Genomic DNA, 27,651 nt, shown 5'->3' on the forward strand with positions numbered 1-27,651 from the left:
CTCTTTCTAATGATCTTAGTGTATTTTCTTAGTATTTTGACAAGATCATCATCTGTAGGTAAATCATCATCATCACTATCGCTATCATCATCACTAGCATGCTCATCATCACTACTATCATCACTCTTAGTTACCTTGCGTTCACCCTTGGCCATAAGACATAAGTGTGTAGAGGATGATGGTGATGGTGGCGGTGAAGATGTAAGATCAATAGCAATGGCGGCCACCTTCTCATTGTCACTCTCATCATCGAATGATCCACTTGATGAATCAATGTCCGTGAGCCAATCACCGATGATGTAGGCCTTTCCACTCTTCTTCTTCTTGTGGAAGTCTCTCTTTTTGCCATCTCTCTTCTTGTATGGCTTGTTCTTTTTCTTCTCGTCTTCATCTTCATTGCTTGAGTCATCTTTATTGCCCTTGTTCTTGTTCTTGAACTTGTCTTTCTTAGGCTTTGTGCATTAATGAGCAAGATGGCTAAGTTCTCCACAATTGTAGCAATCCATCTCGGAGATTGGCTTTCTTCTTGAGCTAGTGAAGAACTTCTTCTTGCCATCAAACTTGATGCCACTCTTGTTTAGCTTCTTTAGCATCTTGATGGTCTTCTTCACCATGAGAGTAAGATTTTCTTCATCATCTTCATCACTTGAGCTCTCATACTCAAGTCTTGCTTTGCCCTTATCTTGGCTAGCTTTGAATGCTAAGTCCTTCTCTTTCTTCTTTGTAGAGGATGAGCCATCTTGTGGCGTGATGTGCATGTACATATCATGAGTATTTATCTTTCCCTAGATTTGTGTCGGTGTAGCGACGGAAAGATCACCTTGATGTAGCACGGTCACAATGTGCCCATATTTGTCAATGGGGAGGACACTCAAGATCTTTCTCACAACGTCGGATGGTGACATTTGAGTAAGTCCAAGCCCATTGACTTCCTCTATAAGAATATTTAAACGAGAATACATCTCATTAGCACTTTCTTTGGGAAGCATTTCGAATAAATTTAGCTTTTTAATCACAAGATGATAGTGTTCCTCATGCTCACTCTTGGTTCCCTCATGGAGCGCACAAATGTTCGACCATAGTGTATGGGCGTCTTTGTGGTTCCTTACACGATTAAACACATCTTTGCAAAGGCCTCTAAAGATGGTGTTTCGAGCCTTTGCATTCTATTTTTCATAGTTAACCTCATCGCCTTGTAGGTTAGTAGCATCCCGAGGTTTTGGGAAGCCTTGTGAGGTGGCTCTAAGAATACCAACGTCTAGAGCTTCTAAGTATGCCTCCATATGGATTTTCCAATATGGAAAGTCATCTCCCTTAAAGATAGGAGGAGGTCCATCCCCGTGAGACATCTTGCTCTAAGCGGTTAAGCTTAAAATGTGAGCACAAGGCTCTGATACCAATTGAAAGGATCAAGATACCCAAGAGAGGGGTGAATTGGGCTAATTCTAAATTTTCTTGCAATAATCAAATCCTACGGATAGCCCAATTAACCCCTTTGCCTAGAAAAGTGTTTCTATCAAACTAACACATAAATGACTTACAACCTATGTTCCAAACTTACTTTAACATGGTAATTCTATGAATGTAAAGACAAGTATTGAATTACACAAAGTAAATACTCAAAGTAAATGCTCAAAGTAAAGAGAGAGAGGAACGCGACGATGTTTTGCTGAGGTATCGGAGAGTCGCCACTCCCCACTAGTTCTCGTTGGAGCACCCGCGCAAGGGTGTAGCTCTCCCTTGATCCGCGTAAGGATCAAGTGCTCTCTACGGGTTGATTCTTCGATACTCCGTCGCGACGAATCACCCAAAGCCGCTCACAACTTGAGTTAGGTCACCCACAAGCTTCACCGGGTGATCACCAAGCTCCCAATCACCACTAAGCCATCTAGGTGATGGCGATCACCAAGAGTAATAAGCACGAACTCTTACTTGACCACGTGAAGCCTAATGAGAAGATGGATGCACACTTGGCTACTCTTGATTCACTAATGAGGCTACACTCTTGGATTCTCAAATCTCAATCACCTCACTAGGACCTTGCTCTTCTTGGCACTCACAAACGTGTTTCTCAGCTGTTGGAATGAGCAAAAGTAACTCCACACACGAGTGGAGCTTCTATTTATAAGGCAGCCTAAAAAACGAACCGTTATGAGCTTCTACGGGGTGACCGGACGCTCCGGTCATGTTGACCGGACGCTCCGGTCAGTTCAACCCGCGAACCAGTAAAAATGAGTTGACCGGACGCTGGCAGGGTCCGGTCAGCATTGACCGGACGCGTCCGGTCGCATAAAACCCTTACTAGAACCTTACTGGACTCGACCGGACGTTGAACCCTTAGGGTCCGGTCAGTATTGACCGGACGCGTCCGGTCGCAGATTCCCTTCTCTGGAACCTTACTGGAGTCGACCGGGTGCTGCCTTTCAGCGTCCGGTCATTTGACCTCTCCAGCGTCCGGTCGCACCGAACGCAAACTGCTGATCAAATGAACTGACCGGACCCTGCGGCCAGCGTCCGGTCGCACCGGGGCCAGCGTCCGGTCAGTATTTGACCCTCCATTCACTTCCAACTCTCGAACATATGTGAATGAAGTTTGCTCCAAAGGATCTTAGGCATTCATAGGAGCTACATAGAGCTAGTTTTAATAAGTGTGCACCACACCTAACTCACTAGACTCAACTAGGTCAAGCTATCCGTCCATACCCCCTTAATAGTACGGCCAAAGGAAAAACAAAGTCCTAAACTACTCTAAGTGTCACTCCAACTCCAATCGACACTTAGAAATAGTCATCCTTAATCTTGTTGTTCATCCTTTGAAAACCGAAACGATTTCCATCGTAGGGGCATGACAACTTTGATTGCACAATCGATCTCCATTACCATTACCTAACTTAATTGTCTCCGCAAAACACACGTTAGTCATAGTAATCTTGTATTGTCATTAATCACCGAAACCCTACTAGGGACCTAGATGCTTTCAGCTTTGACTGACAACCGCTGCGGGTCCTCTGACCGCAGCGCATGCGCAGTGACCACGCTCCCATGCCCACGCGCAGCCACAACGTACACGATGTACTCTAGCGTAGGCATACGGTTGCCAAAGCAACCATGTTGTAAGACTATAAGGCCCCGTTCAGTTGCCAAAAAATTTTGTATAGTAACTGTCACATCGAATCTTGCGGCACATGCATGGAGTACTAAATATAGACGAAAAAAAACTAATTACATAGTTGGTCGAGAAATCGCGAGACGAAACTTTTAAACCTAATTAGTCTATAATTAGACACTAATTACCAAATATAAATGAAATGCTACAGTGAGCCAAAATCCAAATTTTTTTGATCTAAACGCACCCTAAACATTGTTCAGAGATCCACGGAACACCTGTCGGCTCTCATTTCCCTTTCTACAACGACCACAAGATGAGAACTGAGAGGGAGCAAGAAGGAGTTACTGTGCGTCACGCCGGAGCTGAGCCGATGAATGCCTGTCGGCACCGGCACCAGCAGGCGGAGCGCCGGAGCTCTTAACGCCGGGATTCATGGCCAAGCCGATGTGACCTCACGGGTTTACTACCGGCAGACGGCAGTACGGCGGCTACGCTACCTGGATTGGATTCGGCGCAGTGCAGTGAAGGAGCCTGGCCGGGCTGGAATTCTGGAAATTTGATGTGACGGGGAATCTTTTTTTTGCATAGTGTCAAATTCTGGCCGAGCCTGACCTCATGGGTTTTACCGCAAATTTGATGTGACGGGGAATCTTCTTTTTACATAGTGTCAAATTCTGGAATTTGGAGGAACTAAACACCCCCCGGATCGGAATCTCAGATCATCCTTGCTTGCGTTGGCCCGCTTGCAGCGGTGGCATCAATGTGCTGTGACCCGGCTCTGACTGCTGCAGTCCTCTATTCTAGCCCTGCTGAGATCTTCATTTCCTAGTTCGTACCGTATACATACACCTGACTGCACGTCTGTACCGGCGTCAAGGACTCACATATCCAAGTCCCCTATACGTAGGCTACTGCATCTGCATGACTGCATGTTCGGCGAGTCCGCGAGTGTTGTGGACATGACAAAAAAGGTTTAGACCAAACGGGCCCACATCCAGCTAAATGGGCTAAGAGCCCACGTAGAATTGTGCATGCGGGCTGTGAGGGAAAGAGGCCGCACCCACTGAAATGGCCCATGGAACGATTTGGCAGTTGACAAAGCCCGTCTGTTTGGCGCTCTGAGCTGTGACTGTGTCCTCTAAAAAAAATCTGTGACTCTGAGGTGTGGCCCCCACGCTGTGTGATCCGTTGCGCACAGCGCACTTGCGCCGCGCGCTTCCCGCGTCTCTCGAGTGGAAGACGGCGGTGAAGCGTGCCTTGGACTTGGAGCCTGCGTGGACAGTGGACAATATTTCCGGTGAGCTGATAAGCACCAAACGTGAAGTCTTCAACCTAACTAAGGGCAGTCCCAATGGTACATTGATGATGGTTTTTATTCTCATTAAATGACTTGCCACGTAGGTAAAATGCTGACATGATAATGTAATTAATGAAGAAAGAGAGCAAAAATCATAGAAATGGTTTCTTCATGAAGAAAAAGTCTACTCTTGACCCAATGCACAAGAAACCATGAAATCGCTATTGGGGAGAAACCACCAGTTTCTAGAGAGCTCGTGTCGCACTCCCATTAGAGGAAGAAGATAGAGTTGGGAGAGAGAAAGAGAAAATAATTATTACTCATAGAAACCATGGGTTGAAAAACAATACTTTTTTGGTGCAGTATCATATGTTATAGAAATTACTGGTTTCTTTCATTGGGACTGCCCTAAGCCCTTGTTTAGTTGCCGGATTTTGGACAACCAAAATAACTGTGTCAGCATTGTAGTTCACTGTAGTGTTTCGTTTGTATTTGGTAATAATTGTCCAATCGTTGACTAATTAGGTTCAAAACGTTCGTCTCACAAAGTATGACCAAACTGTGCAATTAGTTTTTGATTTCGTTAACATTTAATACTCCATGCATATACCGTAAGTTTAATGTGACGATGAATCTTCTTTTTGTATAGTGCCAAAGTTTGAATTCGGTGGGAACTAAACGCCCCCTAACCTATAACGAACTTTGCAAGCTTCATGACGAGCGTCAGTGCGTCAACGTACTATGGCCAGGTGACAGGAGCGTCGGTGCGTCACTGCATGCAGACCGTCTGGTGGGTCTAATTTTTTTATAATTTAGCCCTATTTTTTTAAGAAAATTTACGTTTAACTCTAGGGAGACGTAAACTCATCTTTGGACTCTGGGGTCAACGTCAGGACTCATGGCGCCGAGGTAACACGTCTCGGCGCTACAGATCTTAGCTCCGAGGTGCCTAGCCGTGCACAGCAGGGCATCCTAGGTGGCGTTGACGTGGTCGGATGCTCGGCGCCATGTATTCTGGCGCCGAGCATGGATTCAAAGCGTGTGGCCGCCGCAGCTCTCTCTCGCTCTCTATCTCCCCCTCTCTCATGCTATCTGTCTCTCCCTCTCACCGCCGTCGTCGGCTAGCCCTGCCGTCGCCCGTGCCTCCTCCGCCGACTGTCGCCCACTCCACCGCAGCAGGCCAGCGCTCGCCCTCCCCCGCGCACCGGTCGCCTCCCCGTCCCTCTCCTCTCCTCCTCCTCCTCCTCCGCCGTCGCCGACGGTGCCCGCCACGTAGCGGCAGGCCGTGTCCGCCTCCGACGCGCCGTCACCTCCTCCCCCTCCGACGCAGCGGCACCGCCACCGGCACCGGGCGCCATCCCTGCCCCCGCCCCCGCCCCCGCCGCCTAGGTGCCCGCCAGTAGGTCGTGTCCGCCTCCGACGCACCGTCCCCTCGTCCCCCTCTGGCGCAGCGGCACCACCACCGGCACCGGAGGCTCCGGCCGCCGCCCCTGCCCCCGCCCCCCCCCCCCCCGCCCGGTAAATTCCTTACTACTTTGCATTATATGAATGGTTACTGTGTCTACCTGCTCTTCTTCCATTATTCATGCATCAGCTAGCATTTACAAGTTCGCCCTTGCATGCCTGGCCGGTTTGCAGAGAGCAAAGCAAAAAGCACCTACGCATTCAACTTTTTTGTTGTGATAGCATATTTACACTTTTTATCTTTTTCTCTCTCCATTCACTTCAATTTTCAGAGAGAAAATTGCATGCTTTTTCCTGTACTACTTTGCATTTCTGCTTGTAATTTGGTATATATGTATGAATACAATATACTGTAATTAATCTAATTTAATCAATCTATAGTTTACTTTCCTCCCAAAAATTATAACTGGAGTAGTAGGTAGGATCGGAGCTGCCACATCCAACTTGTTACTAACTACTATATATGTTACCATGCATGCACCTTACCCAGCCACGAAGGCACGAGGAGGAGCGACTTGGCGGTTGGCTGGCTCGCCGGCGCGGCTTGCGGCGACCACTTGGCGTACCGCCGCACTAGAGTGGAGCAGGAGCTGAGGAGCGACAGCGAAGCAGACAACCCCAGCAGCAAGCCGACAGGCAAGCAGCGAGGTAGTTCACTAATCTCACTTGCAGCAGCGTTGCGCACTGGTAGCCATATGGTAGGAAACTAGGAACATAGGATTGTACTAGCACATTGCACATTGCTGTGACAACCTAGGAACGCACATTGGTAGTTATGTGGTAGGAATGCAAATTTATAAAATTCGCAAGCAATTAGTAATTTGTAAAGATGTTTTCTTCAGTGTGAATGAAGATGATATAATGGAGACTTTTGTGGCTGTTAGGAAGCATAAGCCCAACATCGAGAATAGTATTGTTGTCTTATTTGAACTATCCTAGTTTGTAAGTTCTATTCTACTGATGATGTGCTATTACAGTTATTTAGTGATTTAGTGATGTGTATTCCAACGTCCATGGCATGTGTATTTTGGAAGAATAGTACACCTATAGGAATGGCGGTTTGCTCAAGATAGGAAGGCATGCAAGGAAGCACAACTCCACTCCATCTCCACCATCTATCTTATTACTGTTTGATCCAAGGGATGAGGTGAAGAGGCACACGGATCGCTGACATGGCACATTGAGAATCCTCCATTCCTCCTCTCAACCTATAAATAATCCCTTACTCCCTCTCATTCACACATACAACAAGGAAGAAGGGCACTCCTCAGTATTTTCTTTCATTGCAGTACCAATGTCTGGAGGGTCGTCCAGAGGGAGAGAAAAGGGGAAGGGAACTACCATTATGTGGGAGGGTTCTCTTGGTCCCGATTTCTTTTAGTAAGCTCTTTATGAGAGGTTCCCAGTTGAGAGAAAAAGTGATTTCACCAAAGAGGCACCACTAAGAGGATACGATGAACGGAAAGAAGAGTGGCCAAAATGCATGCATGGTGAGGACTGCCTAGTGCAGATGTTCACCGAGAGAATAGATGGAGGTCGTCGTTTCTTCAAATACCCACGAGCATGGGTAATTGCTATTACTATTTGTTTCTTCAATATGTTCCTCTTCTATACAACTTACATGACATACTTATTACAGTCTTCCTTAGCCAAAGAAAACTATGGGTTCACTAAGTGGGTCGATCCTCGACCTATTTATCCGCATGTGGAGTATATCTACTACCTACAGGATCGTATCTTCGATCTAGAAAGGGAAGTTAGTAGTGGTTACAAGGACGACGAACAGGAAGATGGCAACAATGGTGCCAGGTCATAGGAGGCACTCTATAATGATCCATATTGCACCTGCCCTAATCACAGGAACAAGGGTCCTCCGCCGCCACCCCCGCCGCCGCCACTACCAACAATGGGAGGATACTGTGGAGAAGGTGCAACACAATTTGCTATGTGGCCACACTACTAAGATAAACCAATCTTTTTAACGGGCCACATCCATGTGTTTTTTTTTTGTTTAATCACCTAAGGCATGTTAGGGTTAGTCGAAGGAAATATGTACCCTTGTTTGGCACATGTTCTCACATGACATTTCATGTGCTTGTTGTTTGCTTCAATTACCTAAGGCATGTTAGGTTTAGTCCAGGACCTCTGTACCCTAGTTTAGTACATGTTATCATATGCCATTTCATCTGTTGTGTGTGTTGAATTAGGTAATCCACTACTTCGTTATGTTTTATTTGCACTACGTGAGCTCGTTTCACTACCTATGCAATATTAAACTCAATATTATGACAACAAATAATGAAACCAAAAACACCATGAAAGGTCCAATAATAGAGCACATTAATCAACATAACAACATTTGAAGTACATGACGACAAACTAAAAGTGCATTACATGACAACACAAAGCAAAGTCCAAGATTAGACAACATTGTTCGTGAATATACCATAGAACTAGCAAGTTATAAAGACTACTGAGTGCAACAAGGCCGCTTTCCCTTCCTCTGGGCATCAGGATTCTCCTCCATCGCTGCCTTCGCTCGCTGTGCATGCTCAAGCTTCCTCTCCCTCTCGTCCCTGTGTGAAACAACATGCCTCCTTTCCTCCTCTTCCTCATGCTCCTTTTCTAGAGCCTCCTCTCTGTGTCTGTTCTCCATCATCTCCTTGTCCTCTATCTCCTACCATAACAGTTTCTGCATCCACTCTTTGTCTTTTGGCTTGATCTCAGTGTCGATCCACTACTCAAAATCACAGAGCAGTGGAGGGGTCTGCAATAAATGCAATTGATATAAAACAAATAAATCATGCAAGACTTCATTTGACACAAAATAAATATTAAATAATATCAATTTCTCACCATCTTGTTAATGCGGCGCTGACGAAGTGTAGACTCAAACGCAAAAATGTCATACATCCAATATCTCTACCTATACGTGTCCTCTTCATCGGACTTGGCTACCTTGCAAGGATCGCCGCAAAAGCACATAGACACTGGAACACCACTAGGCAGAGGCAACGGGTCGAAGGCATTTTCGGTCATCCGGCCATAACTAATATTGAACCAAATTTGTTCTAAGAACCAAAAGCAATGAACATTAAACCCTAAACCAAGGGTTTTTCTATTTGTTGCACATAAATGAAAACATAATATAACAAGATGATAAGAGATTACACTGGCTTACTAGCTTTACCACGCCTTGGCATCCTATTGTTACATAATACAAAAAATAAAAAATCTCTTCAAACATTAGGTAATAACGTATCTAGGATTGCAAAATAGACGCAATATATACCAAATCAATGCGTAAAATTTGATAAGGGGAGAGAGGATACCTTGCTCATGAAGATGTATGGATCAAAACCAATATCGAAGGTCAAATTCATCGATTCAAGAGATTGAGTGGGTTAGGGAGAGGAAAAAACAGAGAGGGGGAGGAAGAAATGAGGCAGCGTCGGCAAGGGAAACTTGGTTGCGGGTTTTGAATCCATGCTCGGTGCCAGAATACATGGCACCGAGCTCAACACCAAGATCTATGGTGCCGAGCTCAGCACCAAGATCTATGGCGCTGAGCTCAACGCCATGTATTCTGGCGCCGAGGTACCGGACACGTGAACGCCACCTAGGATGCCCTACTGTGCACGGCCAGGAACCTTGGAGCCGAGATCTGTGGCATCAAGATGTGTTACCTCGGCGCTATGAGTCCTAGCGCCGACCCCCGGGGTCCAAAGATGAGTTTAAGTCTCCCAGGAGGCCAAACATAAATTTTCTTAAAAAAGGGCCAAATTGTAAAAAAATGGGTTTGGTGGGTGTGGGTTTGGCCTCACCTGACGAGCGAGCATGCACATGGCATCATCGTGGATTGGTTGGACCGGAATCCACACCAAGCACACGGGTGCTCGAGCTATGTGGCACGTACCAGGCCTGGGTCCAAACAATGCTACAATAGTCCATGTTGTAGTTCTCTTCTTCTAAAAAAAGTCCATGTTAGAGCATCTCCAAGAGTTCCCTAAACATCCTCCTAATCCTTGTTTTTTAGAAAGATGGAAAAAACCCTCTCCAACAACTCCTAATAGTTACTCCTAATTTCTTAGGACTTGGGAAATTCCTCCCCCTTCCGCATAACATTACGCGGATGAAGCCACGCTCGGAGATGCCATTCGTCGTTGCGCAAGTCGCGGGCAGCGGGGTCGTAGACGATGCAGAGCTGGTCGAAGAGGCATGGCGCGACGGTGGGGTCATCCATGGCCATGGCGTTCCTCCACAACCCTCGTTGCTCCAGGCGGTGTAGTCGGGGTCGATGGTGGCGCTGATAGGGCTGATCCAGTACGTCGGGGCCACCAAGGTGTAGCCATAGCTCGTCGGAGGCTTGCAGCACCCCGACTGCAGAGTGGTCATCCTGTTCGGGGCCACCATGAATAGGTCATATGCCATGTCCTACGTCCCGTTGAAGTTGGTGTAGGTGGGAGTGGTGGCCAGGTAGGCCTTGATTCGGTCCTAGTGTCCCGGCGCGTCCAGGCGGGCGCACAACGAGCCCGAGTAGTCGTCCAGGTCGTACTAGAGGAACTCCTAGCTCAGCACCCGGTGGCCTAACGAACCTATGGTCACTGCAGAGACAAAGACAGCGAGGTAGGCCAACGCTGTCAAGGACCTAATACCGGGGTACCTAATGAGGTGGAACTAATGACCATCGAATGTTAACACTTTCGTTCAAACGAGAACGCTACTGCGTTTCTTGTCCGAACGATGGAAGACTGGCTCCACCTCGCCTGACCCCCGAGGGCTAGGCTCCACCTCGAGCGACCCCCGAGGGCCAGCTCCACCTCGCTCGACGTCCAGGGGCAGGCCCCACCTTGCCCGATGTCCGGGGGCTGGCTCCACCTTGCCCAACGTCTGAGGGTAGTTTTCGCCTCACCCGATGGCTGAGGACAGGCTCCGCCTTGCTCGACGGCCGAGGGCAGACTCCGCCTCGCCCGACAAGTACACCCTACGCCTTCATAATGATGAGCACAGGGTATGACATGACATTCAAGTCAAATGCAGCACCAAGGACCATGCCCTGCACCGCAGCAGGGATGTACCGCTAGAGTACGACGGGATGGGCGCTTTAGACCATTCCGGGCATGGCAGAGTCCGAATAGTGTTGTAGGCGCCGCCTTCAGCCCTCGGACACAGAACCTGACATAGACATACGACAACCACAATGGTCTAAGAAGATACTCACGCCCTCTATAGTGATGAACGTACAGTCACCGCGTCGTCCGCTCCCCACAGGGCTACAGGTCAACACCCTTGTCCGACATGCCGCCCGAAGGGGCGGGATGGGACATGACCACTTGCTGATCCGGTAAGGGCATGGCGTTGTCAGAACATAGGCATCTGATGAACATGACAATCCCTAACACCGTCTGGCCGTGTTAGCGAGGCTGGCTCAGCGGAAAAGGAGGGCCCAACACCTTCGAAGGGGCTTCTTGGCCTTTGGTTTTTTCTCTATTCTCCCATCTGTAATCCCTGCTCCCCCTTGGTCTATAAAAGGGAGGGTAGGCCCCCCACTAAGGGGATCGACTCTCAATAGACAAGCTCATAGAGAGATCGAACAACACACATCACACATAGCTGAGCAACAGCCAAGCTCTCGGCGACCTTTCGACCAATCCATCAAAGACTTGGGACTCGTCCCTCTCTCGACCGTTTGTACCCCCAACTATGAACCATTTTCGGTACTAATAACACGAGCAGCAGTAGACTGGACATAGGGACATTCAGCCTGAACTAGTATAAACCTCATGTCCTTTAGTGCACTATCCGGGCTTAACGCGCATCAATTATAAATTTACTAGCCGGTCTTTGTTCGAATCGCTGATAGTTGGCGTGCCAGGTAGGGGCCTTTGCACGTTCCAAATTAGGCCTCGGATGGCTAACCATGCAATCAGCTGGGTCCCGGGCGCACACTTGCATTTCGGTGACCTAGACTTCATCGTCACGGTGGGACGAGAGTTGGCGTTGGCCCGTCTCACCATCCAATCCCTTCCTTCCATCGGCTTTAGCTACCGGAGGCTTGAGGGCTAACCCGGTGTCTCCCTTGGACCCCAGCCATCTAGGGAGGACCTATGTTGCCTCACCCTCTCTCTGCAATGCTCCACATGGAGCACCTTGATGGTGTTTCTGTTCGATCTCCGCAACACCACGACGACCGTAAGCCACCTTGTGGCCCAGCACGTGACCCCGTTCTCCACGAACAATGAGTTCGTGGGGATGATCAAAAGCACCACAGAATCCCTCCACGGCCTCCTTGTGGAGGGTCTAGGGTCAAACTCTAGCTCTGACTCTGGCCGTGGGAGCCATCATCCCTCCTGGGAATGCTTCATGGCGGAAACCTCCGAGGGACAAGTCGAAAGCGCCTCCGAGAAGGAGGTCACCCCAGCGGGCAACCTCGATGATGGAACCAAAAGGAGGACAGCGGCTCCGCCTCATGTGCAGGTGTAGTAGCTGAGAGCCCAGAAGTAGGAGATAGACGAAGCCAAACAATAGCTTGCCCGGGAGTACGAGAAGGTCGACGAAGAGATCAAACGCCGCGGAGATGGCGGGCATGCACGTGCCGTGGCTCATGACGTGAACCGAAGGATCATCGCCAATAGTGAAACCCTTCGTCGCTTCGCTCAGGCAAGCTAGAACATCACCGCCACCATGACTTTGCTCCATGGCCTTCTAGAGGCCGCAACGCCCGAGGATCATCGGGCCCACCGTGGAATTTGCGTGCTGCTTGAGCGTGCGGCGGCGCAATAGGCGGAGAGCTCGTTGTCTCGGTGACGCGAGCCCGACACCAATCAGCGTACACCCTCGGTGCACCCCGCTAGGGACGCATCGGTCCACCAAGCATCGCAAGGTGGCAGGCAGCGCGCTGTGACCCTGGTGCATCTACATCTTGGCCGCAACCGCGACGCACGCAGCACCCTCGATGCCCGTAGACGCACCTACAACGACCCGAGGGAAGGAGCCCGCCGCGGCTATCATCGTCGACGTAGCGGACGCTACGACAGTGGCGAGGACTGGAGCCTGAGCCTCGGCCTACTAGGGCCTCAGGCCTTCATCGGGCACATCCTCAACGCTGCATTCCCACCAAGGTATCGACCACCCACCAACATTCCTAAATACTCTGGGGATACAAACCCCAGATTTTGGCTTGAAGACTATCGGCTTGCTTGCCAAGCCGGTGGCATGGATAATGATGACTTCGTTATCCACAACCTCCTATTGTTCTTGGCTGATTCGGCGTGGGCATGGTTGGAACACCTGCTGTCCAACACAATCTAGAGTTGGGCGGATCTAAAGGAGATCTTCGTGGGAAACTTCTAGGGCACGTACAAATGCCCTAGGAACCCATGGGACCTCAAGAACTACCGCTAGAAGGCCAATGAGACCCTCCGTGGGTACATCCGGTGCTTCTCTCGGCAATGCAATGAACTCCCCAACATCACTGACGTCGATGTAATAGGAGCCTTCCTGTTCGAGACGACCTGTGAGTCCTTGGTTCATAAGCTGGGATGCAAAGGCCCACGAACCACCAAGGAACTCCTAGACATCATCACCAGCCATGCCTCAGGAGAAGAGGCGGGTGGAGTGATCTTCAATCGCCTCGAGGGCAAGGCAAGGCGGGACGAGGGTATCATTGAGGGCATCTCCAATTGTTTCGCCAAGAGAAAAAATAAGAAGCAACGACACGAGGACTCACTCGTGGCTGCTGCCAACAGCAAGGGTGGTCAGAAGCCCATGGAGGGCACTCTGAATCACTTTGAAAAAATGCTCGAGGGACTGTGCATGAACCATGCCTTTCCTGTGAAACATCTGCTCAAGGATTGTGGCCTCATGCGGAAGTTCTTGGCCAAAAGCGCCAACAAAGGGGAGCAGGGGAAGGAACCCGTCCCCGTTGCGGACGACACCGAGGAGAAGGATGATGGCTTTCCAACACCGAATGGATACCTCATGATCTTTGGAGGGTCGGCGGCCTATGACTCCAAACACTGTCAGAAGGTCGCATGCCACGAGGTCTACATGGCCCAACCGGCCACACCTCCCTTCCTTCGGTGGTCAGAGTCTACCATAACCTTCGACCCTACCGACCATCTGGATGCCGTCCCACACCTAAGGAGGTATCCGCTTGTTGTTGACCTGATCGTCGGCCCAAAGCGGCTCACCAATGTACTAATGGACGGAGGCAGCGGCCTCAATATCATGTATGCCAAGACGCTTAACGAGATGGGTGTCGACTGGACGAACCTCCACCCAACCCGAGCACCTTTTCACGGCATTGTGCCTAAGAAATGGGCCATGCCACTAGGATAGATCGATCTGCCCATCACCTTCGGGGATCAGTCCAATTATAGAACCGAGACCCTCACCTTCGAGGTGGTTGGGTTCCCCGGAACCTTCCACGCCATCTTGGGACGACCATGCTACGCAAAGTTCATGGCCATCCCCAACTACACATACCTCAAGCTAAAGATGCCAGGCCCCCATAGGGTCATCACCATCGACACCTCCTTCCAACGGGCCTATGAGTGCAAGGTCGAGTGCTGCAGCCACGCCATAGCAATCGTCGCCTCTGGCGAACTTGCCGTCCTCAAGGAGGAGGTCGCCGAAGAAGCACCCAATGCAAAAAAATCCAATGGGTCGTTCGAATCGGCAGAGGGCTCCAAGAAGGTCCTCATAGATCCCAACAGCTCCAAGGGTAAAATGGTATGCATTGGTACCATGCTCTCCTCTGAATAGGAAAGCGCGCTCGTCGACTTCCTCCACGACAACAAAGACATCTTTGCATGGAAACCCTTAGATATGCCAGGCATCCCAAGGGAGGTCGCCGAGCATACCTTGAAAATCCACCCAGGCTCCAAGCCGGTGAAGCAATACCTACGCCGCTTCGACGAGGAAAAGCGTAGGGCCATCGGTGAAGAGATAGCAAAACTGTTGGCTGCCGAATTCATTAGGGAAGTACACCACCTAGAGTGGTTAGTAAATCCTGTTCTTATACAAAAGAAGAGTGGGAAATGAAGGATGTGTGTCGACTACATGGGTCTCAACAAGGCATGCCCAAAGGACCCATTTCCTTTGCAGCGCATAGACCAGATAGTCGATTCTACCTCAGGGTGTGAAACCTTCTGCTTCCTTGATGCGTACTCTGGCTACCACCAAATCGCGATGAGAGAGTCCAACCAGCTCATGACATCTTTCATCACCCCCTTCGGATTGTACTGCTAGGTCTCGATGCCATTTGGTCTGAAGAACGCTAGGGCTACTTACCAGCAATGTATGCTCAGATGCTTTGGGGACCTCATCGGGCGAACCGTTGAGGCCTACGTCGACGACATCGTAGTTAAATCCAAATAGGCTGGCCACCTCATCACCAATCTTGAGCAAACCTTTGCAAAACTCCGAGCAAATGGCATCAAACTTAATCCCGAGAAGTGTGTTTTTGGGGTCCCGAGTGGCATGCTGCTCGACTTCATCGTCTTCGAGCATGGCATCGAAGCCAACCCAGAGAAAATCTCAGCCATCACATGGATGGGCCCGATCTAGAACATAAAGGGGGTTCAATGGATCGTAGGGTGCCTCGCCGCCCTCAGCCGATTCATCTCGCGCCTCGGCAAACAAGGACTCCCCCTTTATCGACTCTTGAAGAAAGTCGACCGCTTTGAGTGGACAGCTGAGGCCTAGGAGGCGCTTGACATGGTCAAACTACTTCTGACAAAACCCCCAGTCCTAGTTCCTCTAAGCGATGGAGAATCCCTCCTTCTATACATAGCGGCCACCACACAAGTGGTCAGCGCCGCCCTGGTAGTAGAACAGGAAGAAGAGGGGCATGCCCTCAAGGTGCATCGCCCTGTGTACTTCATCAGTGAGGTACTATCCGACTCCAAAACCTGCTACTCCCAAATCCAGAAGCTCCTATATGCCGCCCTCATCACCAAGAGGAAGCTACGCCATTACTTCGAGTCACACCCTATGACAGTCGTGATGTCATTCCCCTTCAGCGAGGTCATCCATAGCCAGGATGCCATAGGAAGAACCACAAAGTGGGCACTTAAGCTGATGGATCAAGGCATCATGTATGCCTCCCAAATGGCGATCAAGTCCTAGGTGTTGGCTGACTTCATCGTGGAATGGACCGAGGTCCAGATGCCACCGGTGGTCATCGATCAAGAGTACTGGATGATGTACTTCAATGGGTCATTGATGAAGAAGGGCGTCGGTGTGGGGCTAGTCTTCGTATCACCCCTTGGGGTCTGCATGAGGTACATGGTTTGGCTCCATTTCCCCTCATCAAATAATTTGGCCGAATAAAGCGCTCATCAACGGCCTATGAATCGCCATCGAGTTGGGCATCCGATGCCTCGACATCAGGGGTGACTCCCAGCTGGTCGTCAACCAAGTCGTGAAGGAGTGGAGCTGCCACGATGCCAAGATGGTGGCGTATTGCCAAGAAGTCTAACGGCTGGAGGATAGATTCAACGACCTCGAACTCAATCGCATCCCGAGGTGCCTCAACAAAGCGGCCGACGTGCTCGCAAAAGCAGCATCCGGCCAAGAGCCGGTGCTAATGGGTGTCTTCACCAGCAATCAACACAAGCCCTCGGTGCACTACAAGGGGTCAGAACAGGCCAATAATGGCCCATCTGATCTGGCCCCGAGGGCTGACCTGTCGACTGCTCTGTCCGACCCTGAGGTCATGGAGCTTGAAGAGGATCTAGCAACAGAGCCCGACCCTCTGGATGACTGGAGAATGCCCTACCTCAACTACCTCCTCCATGACGCGCTGCCAGCAGACAAGATGGAAGCACGATGGCTCACATGTCGCGCTAAATCCTTCGTCCTTGTAGAGGGTGAACTCTACAAACGAAGCCACATCGGGATCCTGTAGCTCTATATCCCCATGGAACAGGGGAAGCGTTTGCTGAGCGATATCCACAGAGTGGTCTGTGACCACCACGCCGCACCTAGAACCTTGGTGGGGAATGTATTCTGACAGGGCTTCTACTAGCCCACTGTAGTAGCCGATGCCAAACAAATCGTACGCACCTACGAAGGGTGCCAGTACTATGCTCGGCAAACTCATCTCCCGGCCCAGGCACCCCAGATGATCCCCATCACATGGCCCTTCGTGGTCTGGGGGCTTGATCTGGTTGGACCTCTCAAAAAGGCACCTGAGGGTTACACCCACCTGCTTGTCACCATAGACAAATTCACAAAATGGATCGAAGCTCGGCCGATCTCCGCAATCAAGTCCGAGCAAGCTATGTTGTTCTTCCTCGACATCATCCATCGCTTCGGAGTACCAAACTCCATCATCACAGACAATGACACGTAGTTCACCGATAGGAAATTGATTTGATTCTACGATGAACAGCACATCCGAGTCGATTGGGCGGCCATCGCGTACCCCCAGACGAACGGGCAGGTTGAGCGCGCAAACAGCATGCTCCTATGGGGCCTCAAGCCTAAGATCTTCAGTCGGTTGAACAAATTCAGCGCACGCTAGGTCTCCAAGCTTCCTACGGTGCTCTAGAGTCTAAGGACAACTCCTAGCCAGGCCATCATCTATACACCTTTCTTCATGGTCTACGGTTCTGAGGCCGTTCTCCCGACGGACCTCGACTATGGAGCACCAAGAATCAGAGCATACGATGAACAGGGAGCCATGGCATCCCACCAAGATGCCATGTACCAACTAGACGAAGCCCACGACATCGCCCTCCTCCATTTGGCCAAGTACCAGCAGGTGTTATGATGGTACCACGATCGACGGGTGCGGGATCGAGCCTTCAATGTTGGGGACCTTGTTCTCTGCCTCGTGCAGAGCAACAAGGACCGCCACAAGCTCTCCCCACCCTGGGAGGTGTCGTACGTCATCGCGGAAGTAATTCGGCCAGGTGCCTACAAGTTGAAAACCATCAACGATGAGGTCTTCACCAATGCCTGGAATATTGAACAGCTACGTCATTTTTACCCTTAATAAAAACATACTTTTCCTTATCAGTTTTTGTCTTTACAAATCCCCGATCTTTAGTGACGTCCGACCCCTGTAAATTGCAAGGGGTCAGACCACACTCGGGGCTGATACAAATGATACAAGTACGTTTATCTTGCAAACACTTCCTGTGTTACCTTTGCAAATATTCTCTAAGTTTTCCATTCTTCTCATAACAAGTCCTAAGGGCTAGGATTTCGGGAATAAATTCTGAGTACAACTAGTAGGACTACGGGAGACCCATGCCCCAGTGGCTATGACCTCTTTGCTCACCAGCGTGATCAGAATTAATTCATCCGCACTCCTAGTTTTTTGCAACTTGAACCATGGAAAGGGTCGGAGGGCACTGAAACCTCTTCTACAAAAAGAGGAAGCTGAAAAGCTGTTTGCCGTAACAAAAGATGAAAATTTGTTCATTTTTTCACAAATTCACCGCTTACAAAGTGATTTCATCATGAAAAGGACTAATGTACTTTTAAATTGAAAGGACTATTCACTCGGGGGCTCCCCCACAAACTTATTCAATTACTGTCTCTGCCTAGCTTTGCTATGAGTACTGCTACAGTCGCCGCGCCACGCTCTCCATCGGCAACATCTGGGCATGTACACAGGCCGGTTCGTCTACTGCGGCCACCGTGCCATGCTCTCCATCGGCGACATCCTACCGCTCCACGGGATCCTCGAAGGCACCGTCATCTGCAACGTCGAGCACCACGTCGGCGACGGTGGTGCCCCTCCACTGGGGCATCCGGGGACTATGCCATCTTCATCAGCCGCAACCTCGACAATGGTGTCTGGATGAGGGGCGCCTCCTGCCGAAGGAAGGCCGCAACGAATGACGGCAAGGCCAACGATGCTCGGCACCCTCCAGTGCCCCTCCTCCTTTGGCAACGGCGACCCCTTCTCCGCAAAGGCGGCCCGCACCATCTCATCTACGTTGGATGACCTTTAGCTCGACATCACGCTCTAGATTCATGAGCGGATCTATAAGTTTTTCTCTCCCTGGCAGTACCCTCTCTCACTTGGGAAACCGCTGCATTCGGTGGAAAGAAAGGAGAAGAGGTGGCGGCTTAGAGGCTGGCGAGGAAGTAGGATGAGAACTCCCCTCCCCCCTATTTAAAGAAGGGGCTCAGTAGCTAAGGAAAGGCGAAAGGTTGTGATGAAAAACTCTCTGTCTTCCCCTATTCAATGCAAATGCGAAATCAATGCTGACAGAAATCCGAGGGGATGTGCCAAAACCGACAGGACGCGCTTTGGTCGACAAGACGTCGCCAGGTCAAATAGGACGTTGCCTGGGCATGGCCCACCACTAATGCCTCCCGGGCATGAGAACCAGGGCACACTCGCATGCAGGTGACTCTTCGCTTCCCCAGGTAGGACCGTGGAACGACCCGACGATGGAACCCCCGTCTAGGGGGAGCCCAACGGGCCTCCTGGGTCGATCGAACGGCCCAGGTAAAACAATGAACGAACGACCACTGAAAGATAAGCACCTCTGTTTACTTACTTTGAGTGTTAATTTCTTTACCGAGCCTCTGACCCCAGCAACAGCAAAGGCACAGACATTGCTCAGGGGCTGTCGAGGGTGTCTATTTGTTTAGACACCCTCTTTGCTCGACCCCTCCTTATGTTTAAAACCGGAAGCGCGGTGTGTGGGTATAAAACTTTGAATACAACTGGATGAACCGCCAGACCCTACACCTCGACGGCTACAACATTTTTTGTTCACCGGCATAAATCGAACTCATAGTTCCCCGCACCGTAAACCTCAGCTCCCGCCTTCCCAAGAAGGGTTCGGAGGGCCCCCCCTACAGAACTTCCTTCAAGGAGAAGCTATTAGGTCGCCTAAGTCAATCGAGCAGCTCGCATCACCGCCGAGAGATAGAAACAAAAAATGGTGATGCTTATGCAGGTTACGCCAACCTCATCGCAAACATCGGACCCAAACCCCGCACGGACATGTCTCGTAGGAGCTTCCCATCGCTCATATCACCAAGGTAACGTTACCAACCCCCACTTTCATTTTAGTTAAGTGATACACTAAATCCATACATCCAAACGTTGCATATGCAAATGCCTGCATCTCAACACTTCGTATCACGTCACGAAGCGGCAGCCGCCTCATTCAATATGAGCGGCAACCGACTGAGGTTCGAAGGCCGACCCACGAAGGGCTCGAGGCCGCATCGCGTCAAATAGAGCCAGGGGAGAAAAACCGAGATGAGCAGCAGCAGGCCATGCCCAACCCCGCTTAGAAGCGGACAGGGACATCTTGACCTTTCTCGTTCGATTCTAACCCTGAGCCAAACCCACAGAATCTCCATTGAAGAGAGGCCAATGGGCCACCAGAGCCCAATGAACAGCTCGGGCATCTGCCGGGAGGTGGGTTAAGAAGTAGTGGAATGCCACATGAGGGCTCTACCGACCTCGTCAACGAATGATGGATCTAGATTCCACACAAACATACCCGTTAGCGAGCTTATTGAGCACGACACTCGAGCCATCGAGGCAAGTATAATCAACTCAGCCCCTCCGGTTGCGGAAACCGAGGATGAGGTAACGCACGAAAACATAGACGACCCCTATTAGACCCTAAATGGCTCAGGGGCTCGAGCCGCTTGATCCAAGATCGAGAGACCAAGGTTTGAAGGCTGACCCATGAAGGGTCTGGGGCCGCCTCGCGTCGAACAAGAGCCAGGGGAGAAAATACAGATGAGCCTCAGCAGCCTTTGCCCAACACACATTGAGGCAGATAGGGTCATCTTAACCTTCTAGTTTAATCCAGCCTCTAACCGAGCCCATAGAAACCCCATTGAGGGGGAATCGGTTGGAAGGTGGGGCAAGGAGCAATGGAATGCCACCTGAGGGCTTTGCCGACCCTATCGCGAAGCAACAGGATTGGATTCCACTCGAACATCCCCGTTATCGAGCTCATGAAGCACGTCACTCGAGCCATCAAGACAAGTGATGTCACCTCAACCCCTCCAGTTGTGAAAAAACTGCGGATGGGGCGACAGTCACAAGACAAATCGACCCTTGACCAAATCCCCACCATGCATGGGGGCTCTGGAAGGCCGGGACAGCAATAAGACCGAACATATGGTCATGCAGCGATCGCCAAAATCCTAAGTAAGGGGTACATGCAAACACAAGCATAAGTTCACTACCCTCGCTCCGGTCTCTAGTAACATCCGACCCCAGCAACCGTAAGGGGTCGAATCTCACTCAGGGGCTGATAAAGGTACGGGTACCTCCTTTCTTTTTTTCGAAGCAGTCATTACATCAAACCTCCTCCTCGCATCAAGACTGGCGGCAATGTTTGGGGGAACACATTGGTGAGACCACAAAAAACCCACGCCCAGACGGCTACGGTAATTTTTCTCACCAGCATGATCAAAATTTCCCCTAAAACACCTCGGGCCCTATGGTCTTAACAAACAGAAGGGTCGGTCGTGTAAATCTTTTTTCATTGCAAAAAGGGAAGAAGGTAAGATCAAACAAACAAAACAAAATTGCAAAACAAAGCCACGAATCCATTTTCAGACACAAAAGAACCGACACTTGTTCACATATTACGGATAAATGTTTATCGAACTGATTCAACTAACTACTTCCATGGAGGGAGAACTGTTTCTTTCATCCTATTCACTAGGTTCTGTGCAAGGGGAGTCACCGCCTTCTCAATCTCATCTAGCTCAGGGTCTTCATAGACAGGCGCAAAGCCTTGGCTCATTACCTCCAAGTTGATCTCCTGATCATAATGAGAACGGGCAATAGCGAAGGCCTGGGTGATCCCGGCGTGAAAGGCGTCCTTCTCAAGTTGGCCCACCCGTGCCATGATACCCGCAGCACGAGCCACGAGTGAGCTGGTTCCCTCCGGCTACGCCACCCTCAGGGCGTCGATGACCACCCCAACAGCGACTTGCAGAAGGTTGTGCTCGTCACTCTCGATCTGAAGGATCCCTCGCACTTTGGTGAGCTCCATGCCCAGCCTAGCAGAGACGCTCTTGATGTCCAACCTTTGGTTCACCATGGCTCCAAGATCCGCCCAGAGGGAGTTGACCACCTGATACGCCTCGTCGTGCTCTCGAACGGCCCGATCGCGCTCCTCGCGGACCGTGCCACGCTCCGAGCGAAGTCTTTGTTCGGTCCGGCGTAGCTCATCCCGCTCCCCGTGCAACTGGGTGATCTCCTCGACGTCCCGATGCGCCCTCTACTGTAGGGCCGTGGACCTATCCTCGGCCTTCCACCTGAGATCCTGCTCCGTCTCTAGCTCAGTCAGGACCTCGATGGCCCACTCACTGGCTGCGGCATCCTTCTAGAGCAGCTTGTCCTGCTCCTTTCAGAGCTTGGAGGCTGCCTCCTCATCCAGCTTCACCCTCGTCGACAAGTCCTCGAACATCCCATGGATCTCCTCCGCGTCCCGACACGCCTTGGCCTCCCGCTGCTGGGCGGCAGCAAGCTACGCGCCCACATCTCCTCGTAGCTAGGCCTCCTCGGTAAGGTGGTCCCATTCCACCTTTTGCTCATGGAGGAACTAGGATTTGTTCTGGCTACGAGCGACGATACATTGAAAAGAAGACCAGTATCAAAAATACGAAAACACAAAAATACGTGAAGAAAGAAGAAAATGAGGGAGAAGATCAAGCGGATACCCGGCCAGTAGGAATGAGGATTTCATGCAGGACACCACTAGCCTGGCTCAAGGCATCCATCATAGCCGAGAACCCAATGTCAAGATTCTCCCGCTCCATGCTCTCGGCAGCATCGTCAAGCGAGAAAAGAGCTGACGTTGGGTCCTCGGTGGCCATCCACTGGAGCAACGGCTCGCCCCCACGTAGGGGAGTGGCTACCCCCCGATAATAGGGCCAAGGGTGATCTCCTGCTGGTCTTCTCCACCACTACCATGACGCCCAAAGACCCTCCAGCCGTGTCCTCCTTCTGGCCTACCTTGGGCACCACAGCCCGAGCCGCCAGGCTTGTCGCGGTCGCGGTCACCTCCGCCTAGGCCTCTAGTGGCTCAGACTGCGCTGCTCCCTCGGACGCCACCATGGCTGCATTTGACTGTGCCTGGCTCATCAGGGATGGGGACCCTCCGGCCATGTCCTCCTCCGTTCGACCCACGTCAGGCACCATCGCTTGGGCCGCCAAAGGCATAGGTTGCGCCGCCCGCCTCGGACACCACCATGGCTGCGTCCAGCTGCTCCTAGATTGGCGTGGTCATGGCCACCTCCACCAGCTATGTCGGACCCTCGGCTGGTGGTGTCGCACCCGCCATAGAAGACGCCGCCCGCTCGGCAACCACCGAGGGTGCGGGCGCCACCGCGGGTGCTGTCGGAACGGCCGACGAGACCGCAGCATCAGTGTCGCTCCTACACAAAACTAGGGCGACATTGGGCAGCACCATCCGTACCGCCTAAAGGGCAAGGCTCTTCTTGGGCGCCAGCCCCACAGAGTGGCCCCGTCGCAAGAATCTGCAAGAGGGAAAAAGGCATAAGGTCGAAAAAGAAAAATAAAAGAGGGAAAACAGGGGAGTCAGTGGCCTACTCTGGCGCCTTTAGACGGCAGGAACATTTTGGGGATGAACCCTCAGACCCCTGCCCCGACTCGTCTGGGCGGGACTGCTTTGAGCCTGCCCCTGCTCTCGGGCAGGAGGGCTCACCTCCCTTATCTCCAAGGGCGTGGCAATGGAGCCGCCCCTCTCCGTTGATGCCTCGGGCGTGGCGGAAGCTCTGCTCGCCCCCATCGGCTCATGGGGCATGGTAGTTGTGCCGCCCCCCTCCATCAGCACCTCGGGGCGGCGGCTGATCCGCCTCCTCCCATCCACCAATCCTCCGGTGGCACCCCGGATGGGGCGGCGCATTCTTCAGCTCCCACCAGCCCCAAGAACTCACTTCCCTCCGCGTGGAAGGGGAAGGGTCCTTACATGGGTCGGTGGGCGTCTGTCAGCATACCCTCATCCTCCAGGACATCCCAATCCATGCCAGCGGCTACCTTGTCATCATCGTCGTCATCGTCATCACTGCCTATCTCCTCTCCTCGATCACGCGCTTGCTACTTCCGTAGCCACTTCTTCTTCTAGAGCTCCCTCGTCCTTTTGTCCTAGTCAGCCATGATACGATTCACGGCCGCCAGGATTCGGTCCTTTGGTAGTGGAGCCAGGCTATCCATGAGGACAAGACTCCTCGGCTGGTCCCGCTATCCCAAGGTCAGCGTCAAAGGATCAGAAGTTCAAGTAAAGAAAAAGACACGGGAAAGGAGAACTTACGAAATCAATGAACCCCGATTCCGGCTGCATCGGAGGATGTCTCGGCATTGGATACACGAAGTCAAGGACAATGCCGTCAGTGTCTTTCGAAGGCTCCATCGCTTCCTTGATCCGCTGCGCCACTTCGGTGGGAGGGAGCGCTCCGTCGGCGAGCATCGTCCCTTCAAGCGACGCCCCGGGCGCCATTAGGTATAGGGAGAGCACGCGACTCATCAGTGGTGCTACCCTCCGCATGTGGTAGGCGTCAATGATCCCCGACCCCTTCATGCCCCTATCCTTCAGAATTTGGAGGGCGGCGAGGTGGTCCTGGATCCTCTTCTTGTCTTTGTCCGAGACACCCCACCTCCATGACCCCGGAGCCTGCTGGATGAGGCGCCCGGTGTACACCGGCAAGGGGGCGGTCACGTCGTCCTTGACATAGAACCACAGTGAGTGCCACCCCTTGTTGGAGGTCAACAAGTGCATCAACGGGTAGTCATTCGCTCGGGTGTTACGCAGATGAATACTGGCACAACCTATCGGCGTGTTCAACTCCTACTTCCTGACCCGCTTCTTTGACAGACTAACAGCAAAGAAGTGCTGCCATAGATTGAAGTGGGGACTAATCCCTAGGAACCCCTCGCACAGGGCAATGAACTCCGCAATGTGCTAGATCCCATTAGGATTAAGATGCTGCAACTCCACCTAGTAGTAATCCAATAGCCCCCGAAGAAACTTATGCACGGGAACGGTGAATCCCCGCTCATGGAAGAGAGCAAAGGACACGACATATCCCTTGGGTGGCGACGGCTTGTCCTCATCACCAGGCAGCAGCCACTCCGTGAAGGTGGACAATGGGCGAAGGAGGCTGCGGCGGACGAGGCCCTCCAGGCGCTAAGAGGTAATGTTGGATCTGTACCATGGCTCCATTGAAATGATGGGAAAGGGGGGGTGGATGTAGGCTCAACGGTGGCTGCAATGCGGATGCAAGCTTGACGGCGGCAGCAGTACTGGTGCAGGAGGCTCTGGCGATTGGCGGCGGAGGTTGGCGATGCGAAGGCGAAAAGGTGAAGTATAGAACCCTAGGGGCGAACCCTGTGGTTTTATAGGGGCGACGGATGCGAGAAGCGCAACCGTCCACCTCGATCTCTAAGCTCGCCACGACCTGCCGCCACATCATGTCGCGGGATACGCGCTCGTGATCCCTATCATTTCCCACCAAAAATCGTCCCGGACGGTTCGCCTTCCCGAGCGGATCGGACTCTTTCCCCGCGGAGGGGATATGGGCTAGAAAAAACTCTTTCCGGTCCATGTGGGCCTAGAAAGCCCAAGGGTCGGCCCGACAGTCTCGATGGCCATCCCAACAAGGGATAGGTCCATGGACGACTAAGACCCAGTTACGTGAACATCAGTAGGGCCTCGATCCACAGTCGAGCCCCAGCCAGGCTGACCCTAGATGAAATCCCGTGAACGGTATACTAGGATCCTTGTAAAGCTATCCAGTTGACAGAAACCGAGTCTCATAGCCTTACCCACGAAAGGTCCAAAACAGCCCCCGGGCGATTCTGCCCGAATCACCCGGGGGCTCGGGGGCTACACCCATCGGGTGCACTCGCGCGCACCCTCTGGCGAACTAAAATATCCCTCGGGCGATTCTACCCAAATCACTCGGGGGCTACTGTCGGGGACCTAATACTGGGGTACCTAATGAGGTGGAACTAATGACCATCGAACGTTAACACTTCCGTTCAAACGAGAACGCTACTGCGTTTCTTGTCCGAACGACGGAAGACTGGCTCCGCCTCGCCCGACCCCTGAGGGCCGGCTCCACCTCGCCCGACGTCTGGGGGCAGGCCTCGCCTCGCCTGACGTCCAGGGCTGGCTCCACCTCGCCCGACGTCCGAGGGCAGTTTCCGCCTCGCCCGATGGTTGAGGAAAGGCTCCGCCTTGCTCGACGGCCGAGGGTAGACTCCGCCTCGCCCGATGAGTACACCCTGCGCCTTCATAATGATGAGCACAGGGTACGACATGACATTTGAGTCAAACATAGCACCAAGGACCATGCCCTGCACCGCGGCAGGGAGGTACCGCCAGGGTACAATGGGATGGGTGCTTTAGACCATTCCGGGCATGGCAGAGTCTGAATAGTGTTGTAGGCGCCGCCTTCAACCCTCGGACACGGAACCTGACATAGACATACAACAACCACTACGGTCTAAGAAGAGACTCGCGCTCTCTACAGTGACGAACGTACAATCACCGCGTCGTCCGCTCCCCACAGGGCTACAAGTCAAAACCCTTGTCCGACACGCTTCCCGGAGGGGCGGGACGGGACGTGACCACTTGCTGATCCGGTAAGGGCATGGCGTCGTCAGCACACAGGCATCCGACGAACGTGCCAATCCCTGACACCGTGTGGCCGTGTCAGTGAGGCTGGCTCAGCGGAAAAGGAGGGTCCAACACCTTTGGAGGGGCTTCTTGGCCTCTGGTTTTTTTTCTCTTTTCTCCCATCTATAACCCCTACTCCCCCTTGGTCTATAAAAGGGAGGCCAGGGCCCCCACTAAGGGGATCGACTCTCGATGGACAAGCTCACAGAGAGATCGAACAACACACATTACACATAGCTGAGCAGCAGCCAAGCTCTCGGCGACCTTTCGACCAATCCATCAGAGACTTAGGACTCGTCCATCTCTCGATCGTTTGTACCCCCTACTACAAACCATTTTCGGTACTAATAACACGAGCAGCAGCATACTGGACGTAGAGACGTTCAACCCGAACTAGTATAAACCTCGTGTCCTTTAATGCACCATCCGGGCCTAACGCGCATCAATTATAAATTTACTAGCCGGTGTTTGTTTGAAACACCGACAAGCGCCACGACGACGACAAACATGGCCACGAGGTCGGCGAGGAGGAGCCACGACAGGGGCCAGAAGGCGGCCACGAAGCCCGCGAGGTCAACCGCGAGGACAGCCACGCCGAGGGCAATCACTGGCCACTGGAGGATCTGGACGCAGGCGTTGTCAGCCTGCGTCGACAGCAAGATGCCGGCGGCGATCACGGGGGTGGACAGCAGCGTGGCCACGACGTTGATGGCGGCGACGCCCATGTAGTTGAGCGCCATGGCTTAGCTACCGCTCCTAGTCCTAGCAGCTCAGAATGGAATACGACAATACATACATACATACATACTACAAAGTGTGGCCGGCCGGCCAGCCTCCTTTGCGGACGGTACCAACACATACATACAGGGCCTATACATGGCCGTTGCCGTGTGGTAACACTTGTTCACCACGCCATAAATCCACCAAGTAGAACGTGCCAATCAAGCTTCACAGCAACATACTGTTGGAAATCAGAATCCTCATCCAAGTCCATCAAATCAAAATGGACACCTGGGACTGGGAGGCGGCGGCGGCGGCGTGCCGCAGCGGAAGAGCAGGAGGGGGAAGAAGAGCAGCAGCAAGCGGCGGCGGCGTGGATACGCCCGGCGATGAAGAGTTTCACGTGG

General features: G+C 52.0%; 1 pseudogene; it reads right to left on the reverse strand.

Moving 5' to 3' along the window:
* Positions 1-5,489: 5,489 nt before the first annotated feature.
* Positions 5,490-27,264, reverse strand: LOC136503162 (protein TORNADO 2-like; annotated as a pseudogene).
* Positions 27,265-27,651: the final 387 nt, after the last annotated feature.

The sequence above is a fragment of the Miscanthus floridulus genome, chromosome 14 (genome assembly GCF_019320115.1).
Source record: "Miscanthus floridulus cultivar M001 chromosome 14, ASM1932011v1, whole genome shotgun sequence".
NCBI classification, from domain to species: Eukaryota; Viridiplantae; Streptophyta; class Magnoliopsida; order Poales; family Poaceae; genus Miscanthus; species Miscanthus floridulus.